Consider the following 8,428-nt stretch of genomic DNA (forward strand, 5'->3'; position numbering starts at 1 on the left):
GCAAGAAAATGCCAAAGAAAGTTCAGTGGACAGTTAGCTGTCAAAAGGCATTTGATGACCTAAAGCAGGCCATGTGTACTGCACCTATTCTCATGAGTCCTGACTACTCCAAAACCTTCATTGTCCAAACAGATGCATCTGAGTTGGGTGTGGTAGCTGTTCTATCTCAACTGAATATTGAACGGTCATGTCCAGCCCATTGCTTTTATAAGCAGAAGGCTGACCCCTAGAGAGAAACATTGGTCATCTATAGAGAGGGAGGCCTTTGCTGTGGTTTGGGCCCTGAAGAAGTTGAGGCCCTACTTGTTTGGAACTCACTTCAAGATTCAAACCGACCATAAGCCCCTCTTATGGCTAAATCAGATGAAGGGTGAAAACCCCAAACTTCTTAGGTGGTCCATTTCCCTACAGGGGATGGACTTTACAGTGGAGCACAGACCAGGGACTGACCATGGCAATGCAGATGGTCTCTCCAGGTATTTCCACTTAGAAAAGGAAGACTCACCTGGTCAAGGTTAGTTTAATGTCCCTAAGTTTGGGGGGGGGTTATGTATGAGAGTGGGGTCTGCAATCCTATGGTCATCCCAGATTTTTGCTTTTTGCTTCACTGGTTTACGACTTTCCCTGGCTGTGGGCCTGCTAATCAGACCCACAGCCTAGCTGTTCTCTCTCTAAATTGACAACCATGTACCTTAGGTGCATTTACCAATTGGTACTGGGCCACCTTATCAGTCCCTGTACAGTATACCTTAGGTATCCAGGGCATAGGTGTACCCAGGGCCTACCAGGGGCTGAAGCATGTATTATGCCACCCCTGGCTGGCCATCTAAACAGACACAACTGGCTGCACGACAGCTGGGGCAAGGTGGTGTAATCACCCTTTGCTTTAGATATAGTTACCTATATCTAAACCTAAAATGAACACATATATTCCTATCAGTCACTCCTATGGAAGGCCTTATCAATCCTGAAGGCAGAGTGCTTGGAATTATGTGAGATGGTGCTCTGGCATGAGCTGAGCCCGTTTGCAGCTTGCGGAACCAAGTCCTAATAGCTGTTCCATGATAACGCTATACCATATACTCTTAAGTGCATTATAATCCTCGCGGTTAAATGCTAACTCTGGTATAACATTATCAAAACATGTCGAGTAAGGTGTCATACGAATTGGAATACTACCCCCTCACCACTTCTGGCGACGGGGGTAGCATTCCACCCTTCTAGAGGGACACGACATGTATGTAACTGAGAACCCCGGTTAAAGTTAACTCGAGCCTTGGCATCACAAAATGGATGCTGCCACCACAGACACCAGTCTGACCTCCTGCTGCTGGGAGTCCTTCCAGCGAGGGCGGCTTGGACAAAGGGTTTCCTGCCTTGGGAGGTGCTAGCACCACCCCAGACAGGATTTTGTGTATTGGGTAGGATAGGCCTGAAAGGAATGAGACATGCCCGGGGCACACAAGGTGTCCTGTGCATACACCGGTTCCAACCAGTTGCTGGGGCATCCCTGCCCCAGCTCTGGCGGGAAGCCGGACAAAGGATTGGGGTGTAACCACCCCCCTTCCTGGTCCCACCCAGGGGAGGGAACTAGTCAGTAGTGCAGCCCCCTTTAGCAGGATAAAGGTAGGAGCTTGTCCCATTCCAAGTTAGATTAATCCTGAACTACTCTACAAGAAGAAACTCTGGACTTCGACGTTCTGCTCCACAGAAGACTGAAGAAATCTCCCTTGTGGGCAAGGAGTGTCCACCCTGCACAAGCAGGCACCACCAAGCGTCCAGCGGCTTCACTTTGTCGTCTTCCCTCGAGGATCCAGACTTCAGAGCCCGACGAGACCCGGATTCCCAGACCTCTCCGACCTCAACTCACATCTGCAGCAAAGCTGAGACCCGTGGGTGCGACGAGACACGTGGGACCGGCCATCTTGAACGAGACTGCACTTCGCTTCCAGCACGACTCCCGAGGTAAACTCGACCAAGTGCTTTGGGGACTGAGAAGACCCATCCCCGAGCAGCCCCTGCACCGAAGATCAGCCCTCCAGCATCCACGAGATCAGCGTGGGGCCCTTCTGCTTGTTTGCTGCTCGATGCGTTGTCTGGTCACTTGCCGGCTGGCTAGTGGCCTCCTAGACGACGAACCTTGAAACTTCCACTGCTGGTCTGGTTGCTCCAGACTGACCCTTGCTCCCTTCCAAAAGAGGGGCACCCCGGACTCTCCTAGTCCGCACCAGATGCTTTCTTCACTCACCGCGTGGGACTGACCCTTGCTCCCTTCCAAAAGAGGGGCACCCCGGACTCTCCTAGTGTCGTGTATTTCTATAGGTTCTGAATCGATCCCCCTATTCCTGACCCTATTCTGGTTAAGCTACCTAGCTAGTTAACTAACAGTCAGCCCATGAGGCAAGAAATTCCCCATGATGCAGATACCGTTATCTGACGCAGTCACACTACGGCACAGGAACGTGTTATCTGATTAGGTCATAACGCTTGAGATCTAATTAGACAAGCGACATTCCTCCAGCCCCTGATAAGGCATACGACGTTCTCATAACAAATCAAACCTATGACAACCTGGATAATCCGTGCGGCCATTGTTTTGATTTCACAGAGAACTTTAGTAAAGAATGTGCTAACGAGCAAGTCGTATGACATCTTTATTGACGTACCTATGTCCATCCTTACGTCAATCCCGGCACCTTTAAGGTATAAATATTGCCGACCTTGCCCTATGCAAACACACGCGTGGTGACAAGACGGAGCAGCCATACTTGCCGAAGCCGAGAGCAGAAGCAGACCCCGCAGGCAGCAGCCCCGCCTTCCTGACGCGCTGAGAGACGCGCTGCTATCTCAAGCCGAGAGACCCAGCACCGGCGCTTCTGGGCAGCCCTCGCAGGCAGCCTGGAATATCGAGAGCAGAGAAAGAGATACCATTCCTCATTCATCCTAAATTCCAGGTACAGAACTGAATAACCCCTCCTAGAGAATTCTTTAGTTATTCACTTGGCAAAAACAAACTTAAACTAAACTGTAACTTTCTATTCCCGCCCACGCATTAGACTTAGGTCAGGTACACGGGGTAGGCGTATTTAGAAACACCAGTTGAGTACGTTTAGTCAAATGTATATGTGTATGTAAATATATTTTATTCATTTTAAACATCATATGGCTCAGAAACCATATCAATGTTTTTACAGTATTATTTTATACTATTGCTTCTAATGTATGCACTTTACTTAACTATAAGTATTGCAATAATATCGATCCATTTCTCTTGTACGAGAAAAGAGACTGATCAATAAATAACATCTTTTATTGAACACGCCCGTCTCTTCCTTTTCTCTACATTCTGATGAGACTAAGAATGCACGTACTGACTGAGTAAAATAATTGCCTTGTGCTCACACGACTCTCGAGATTGACTCTTGATTAGGGGAGAGCAAAGTTGTCATGTTCTATGGTTGTCAGAAACTAAATCCCTTCTTGTCTAATCAGGGGAGTTAATCCTTCCTTGAACATTCGAGAAAGTTTCTAGCGAACTCTGAGCTTAGCTGGCAAACCCAAAAATTAAGTCTAGTATCGACAGTAGTAGACCTAGTTAACGTCTGGCCTAGGCCTTTACTGCTGTAGGCACTATTCCAATGCGCAGAGCCTATTGGGAAAATAGGAGCTACACTACATGGCGCCCAACGCGTTTGGAAAGGGCGATAAAACTAACGTAAGACATTTAGAGTAACTCAGTCGTGCTTTCTCACTCAGACCCCTTTTCCCAAATACTCCAAAGACGTCTGGAGTGGGTGAAAGGTTATAATATCCTCCAAAACCTCGCAGGAGGGAACTCCTATGTATGGTTCTTGGTCTAGTCAACGTTGAAGGATAAAACAGTTCCAAAATATTGTGCATCTAATCTCTGTTTCCATAAGAAACCTGATCTGCAAACAAACATAATACCGTCCTGTCTGTAAAATGGCAGAGAGTGATGATGAAAGAGAGGCAATTAGATTAGCTACTGAAATAGCAGCAGCTGATACTACAGCACTCGATGCAGACCCGGATATAATACTCATCCAGGTCGCCAAAAGAAGAGCTATAACTCTAAAACTTATAGAAAATGGACTGACACCTAGAGGTGGCACAGTCATATTCGTAATTGAGGCACACGAATATCGGCAGACAGAGGTATACTATACATGGATAAATTTTCCAGCAGCAAATGCTGTAACAAAGTACTTCCACTATTACAAAGTAGAGGAACCTCCTAATGAGTACACTCCTTTCGAGGAGGTGGAAGTACCACTCAAATTCCAAGAGCATTTGCTCTTATTTGATGGCGCCCTAATACATAACAATCACATTACAAGGCTCGGTCCTTTAGGAAGACCAGGAGCAACGTGGCCGGTCCTAGCCGGATACACACCACATCCAGACATCGAAAGAATGCCTGCAGCAGAGCTATTAATACAGCTAAAACAACTACTAAAAATTCATAGACAATTAGTTCAGTATGTAATGCGGACTTCAACAATTCAGCCAGCGATTAAAATTCCACAGCTGACCCCTCACCAGGGGAACACAAATAAAATCACACCACAGAACATCCAATCCTGCCTAGGTAAAGTTCCAGCTAAACGGGAACAAATACCATTCTGGTTGGCACAGAAAATTACCCAAATAGAGGCGGTGTTTCCTGACACCACCCCATTAGAAAAACACAGGATTCTGACTATATGTCTCCCAATGGGAATCGCACCACACATTGAGGACTGTGACACTTGGGGTACAGTCTTTGCTTCCATCTACACAAAAACGCACGGTGTCCCATCCATTTCGGTGATACCAGATGTGCTAAAACAAATTCAAGATGAATACGGTCCAGAACCTGCTTTAACTCTTGGTATGAAATTACTGAAAGACTTCAAGCAGGTCTCGGCTATATTACTAGCCAACATAAAGGGTGAAGCAGCAAACGTGGCGATCCGCCAGAGGTTAAAAGAGACAGATATAGCAGACCAACCAGCTGAAATTGCCAGAATCATAGAAAAATCCTATGAAGAACTAGGCAGAGATAGTCTAGGTGGAATACCAGTAAAACCGCAACTGACTACAAGTCCAGAAAAAATATTTTTTAATAATAATTCACCAAAAAAGAACTGGGATGGAAATAAACAGTCCAATCCTAAAGAAAAGAAATTCCAGTCCAGAGGAAGGTCTCCTAGGCGAAGAGAGAAATCTCCGAACCCGAGACAAAGGTCACCTCAGAGTGAACCCTCTGGGAATAGATATAACCTTAGAAATAGGGATAATATTAAAAAACCTGATAGATATCAAGACATTGATACACGTCCCTCTCAATCTTTTCAGAATTCCTCGCAGAAATCGGAAAGAAGAGGACGATCAGAAGAGCACGCCAAGTCCAAAGACAAGGAACCTGCTCAACTGAAAAAGAAATCACAATTTCCAAAAAAGAAGGTAGCCAGTATCAAGGTAGTTAACAATGCCGAGAATACTGAGGACACAACTGAAAAACGGAGAATGGGCTCAGACAATGCTAGACAGCGCAGCAGAGGTGAGCATAGCTCGCAAAGTCCTTATGAATCATCTGGAGACAGTGGACACGAATGAATACCTTCAAGTGGAAACTGCAGACACCAGAGTTAGCAAGCCCCACAAAATATACGAGATAACATTACGTATAGAGGGAGATAAGACTAGGAAAATAAGGAGACTATTTTGGGATAACCTATCCAAGGGCTATGACATCCTTCTAGCTGAAAAAGACTGGCCACCAGAGTTTGTCAGGGAGTGCCCTCATGGCGAAGAAGTAATTATGCCTGCCTTCTCGAATCAAATACCGATTCATAAAAAATATACACTTGCTAGAAAGTGGGCAGTGGCCTTAGCACCTGCTTTATATAAAAATCATGTAGGATGGGATGAGGATTCTCCTCCTCACAAAGTCCAGTTAAAATCACAACCTACTGCACAAAGGCAGTACCCAATTAAGCAAGAAGCTAAAAAACAAGTAAATGAAATACTAGATCAGCTAGAATACCAGGGGGTGATTGAAACTTGCACCTCACAAATGAACAATCCTTTGTTTCCGGTCTCCAAACCAGACAATTCATATCGTCTAGTTTTGGATTACCGACACCTTAACACATGTTGCAAAACTTTTGCAGTGCAAAACTCACACAGTGCTGCACTAATGAATAACATAGTGCGCAAAAAATACAAAACAACCTTGGACATCTCCAACGGATTCTTTTGTCAAAACATAGCACCAGAGAGCAGATATTTAACTGCATTTTCAGTAAATGGCACTCAAAAACAATTCTGTCGGTTAGCCCAGGGGTACAAGAACAGCCCGGGGGTATTCTCAGCAAGAGTAACAGAATTACTACAACTATATGATGATGAAGCATTATCTTATGTCGATGGCATTTACTTAACAGATGATGACTTGGAGACTCACTTGAAAAGAGTGAACACCATAATACTTGGTTTCGCTGCAGAGGGTTACAAATTCAACTTCAAAAAGTCCAGAATTGCCCATCTGACGGTCCTATTCTTAGGATATGAGTTATCAAGTGAAGGCAAAAGCCTGGCAGACAATTTCCTAGAGAAATGTGCCGTAATCCAAGCTCCTAAAACGCTAAAAAACCTACAGTCAATTCTAGGCTTCCTAAATTTCGGAAGAACTTACATTGCAAATTACGCAGAAAGGGTCAAACCCCTTTACGATCTAATTAAACCAGACTTTAAAAGATCCAGTTGGACTCAAGCACACACAGAAATTTTGAGATCCTTACAAACAGACATGCTAATTAAAACAAAATTAGAAACCCGTGATAATACACGCAACCTTGTGATCCGAGTCATCCCAGGGAGATACGGATTCACATACCTAACCTCTAATGAGGGAGATAAGGTACCAATTGCATTCAAATCACATTTGTACACAAAAGCTGAACAGAGATTCAACAACAAAGGAAAAATTGTTCAAGCAGTTCAAACCGCAATAGCTAGAGAAAAAGACATAGCTGACGGTAGACATATCACAGTCAGAACAGCAGAATCAGCTTTTGAGGCATTAACAACACCGTGTAATTTACCAACAACAACATTGGATCCAGAATGGTTACAATGGGTAAATTCAATCACAACGGACAAAGTATATTACTTCTTTGATCCAGAACTAGAAGAATTAAAAAATCTAAAATATGAAAAAACGTATCCTCTGCCAATCGACATTCTGCCTCTACGACATTACGCCTGTGTAATCTATACAGACGGACATGCTCAACCCTCCGTTTGGGGAGAACATGCATACAATCCCACATGTGAGATTACAAAAGAAGTGTGGCACGGAGGTGAACTAAGACCTCTATTAACAAAATCACACTCAGTAGAAACTAATTCAGAACTACAAACTGAAATAATAGCTTTGAAAATGGCGCTAGATAATGCGGATCGCGAATTCCCGACACTTATAGTGTCAGATTCATATTTCTGCGTCAAAGCATATAACAAGGATTTGCAGACATGGATTCAGAACGGTTACAAAGATGACACAGATGCACCAATAAAGCAGAGACTTCTCTGGGAACAAGTAGCTCTTTTGAAAAAAGAACTACCAAAGACTCACGTGACACACTCACTGAGTCATCAGCGTGATGGCGTTCACGTTGTAGGGAATTCATTGGCTGAAACAGCCGCAGCGGCAGCCAGTAAACCGGCTCCCGTAGATCGAAAAAAGCGTACATTAAAATACATTGACGGCGAAACATTGCTGGCAGTAAAAACGTCATCAAAAGGCGACTGCTCGGCGTTACCGATCAACTATCCACTCAATTACACATACATCATAGATGCAAACTCCATTCCTTTTGCTCGAATCCCTGGAGTGGGGGATAGAGTGATTCCAAACATGGACAGGAGAAACTTGTTAATCGCAGACGCACACATGGGCGAGGGTCTCAGACACCTTAAATTAAAGGATTCTCTGGAAGAATTACAATCACGGTACTGGTGGCCAGGCATGAGCCTGCACTACACCATGTTTGTAAAAAACTGCCCAAACTGCAACAGAGATCGCAGTGGGGAGAGAAGCAGTTTAATACCTCGTCGCATCAAGGCAGATAACATCACCACTAAAAAGAATGGCTTGCGATTAACATATACAGGCTAGTTCCCACTTATAATGTAGATCCACAACACTCGGCTGACGTCCGGACTGTTATACAAGATTTGCGAGTCTAAATGGCATATACGCTAAGAGCATGCTACGTTCGACCATTTTTTTTTACTTTTCTCAGGCAATCCAGCCTGGGGGGGGAAAGAATGGCCAAATGAGCACAGCCCAGCGGGAATCTTCTCACTTCCTTCCTGAGGGTATGGGATGGTGTAAAGAAAAAACCAAGACAGAAAGCAA

This window comes from Lissotriton helveticus, chromosome 4_1 (assembly GCF_964261635.1).
Source record: "Lissotriton helveticus chromosome 4_1, aLisHel1.1, whole genome shotgun sequence".
NCBI lineage: Eukaryota > Metazoa > Chordata > Amphibia > Caudata > Salamandridae > Lissotriton > Lissotriton helveticus.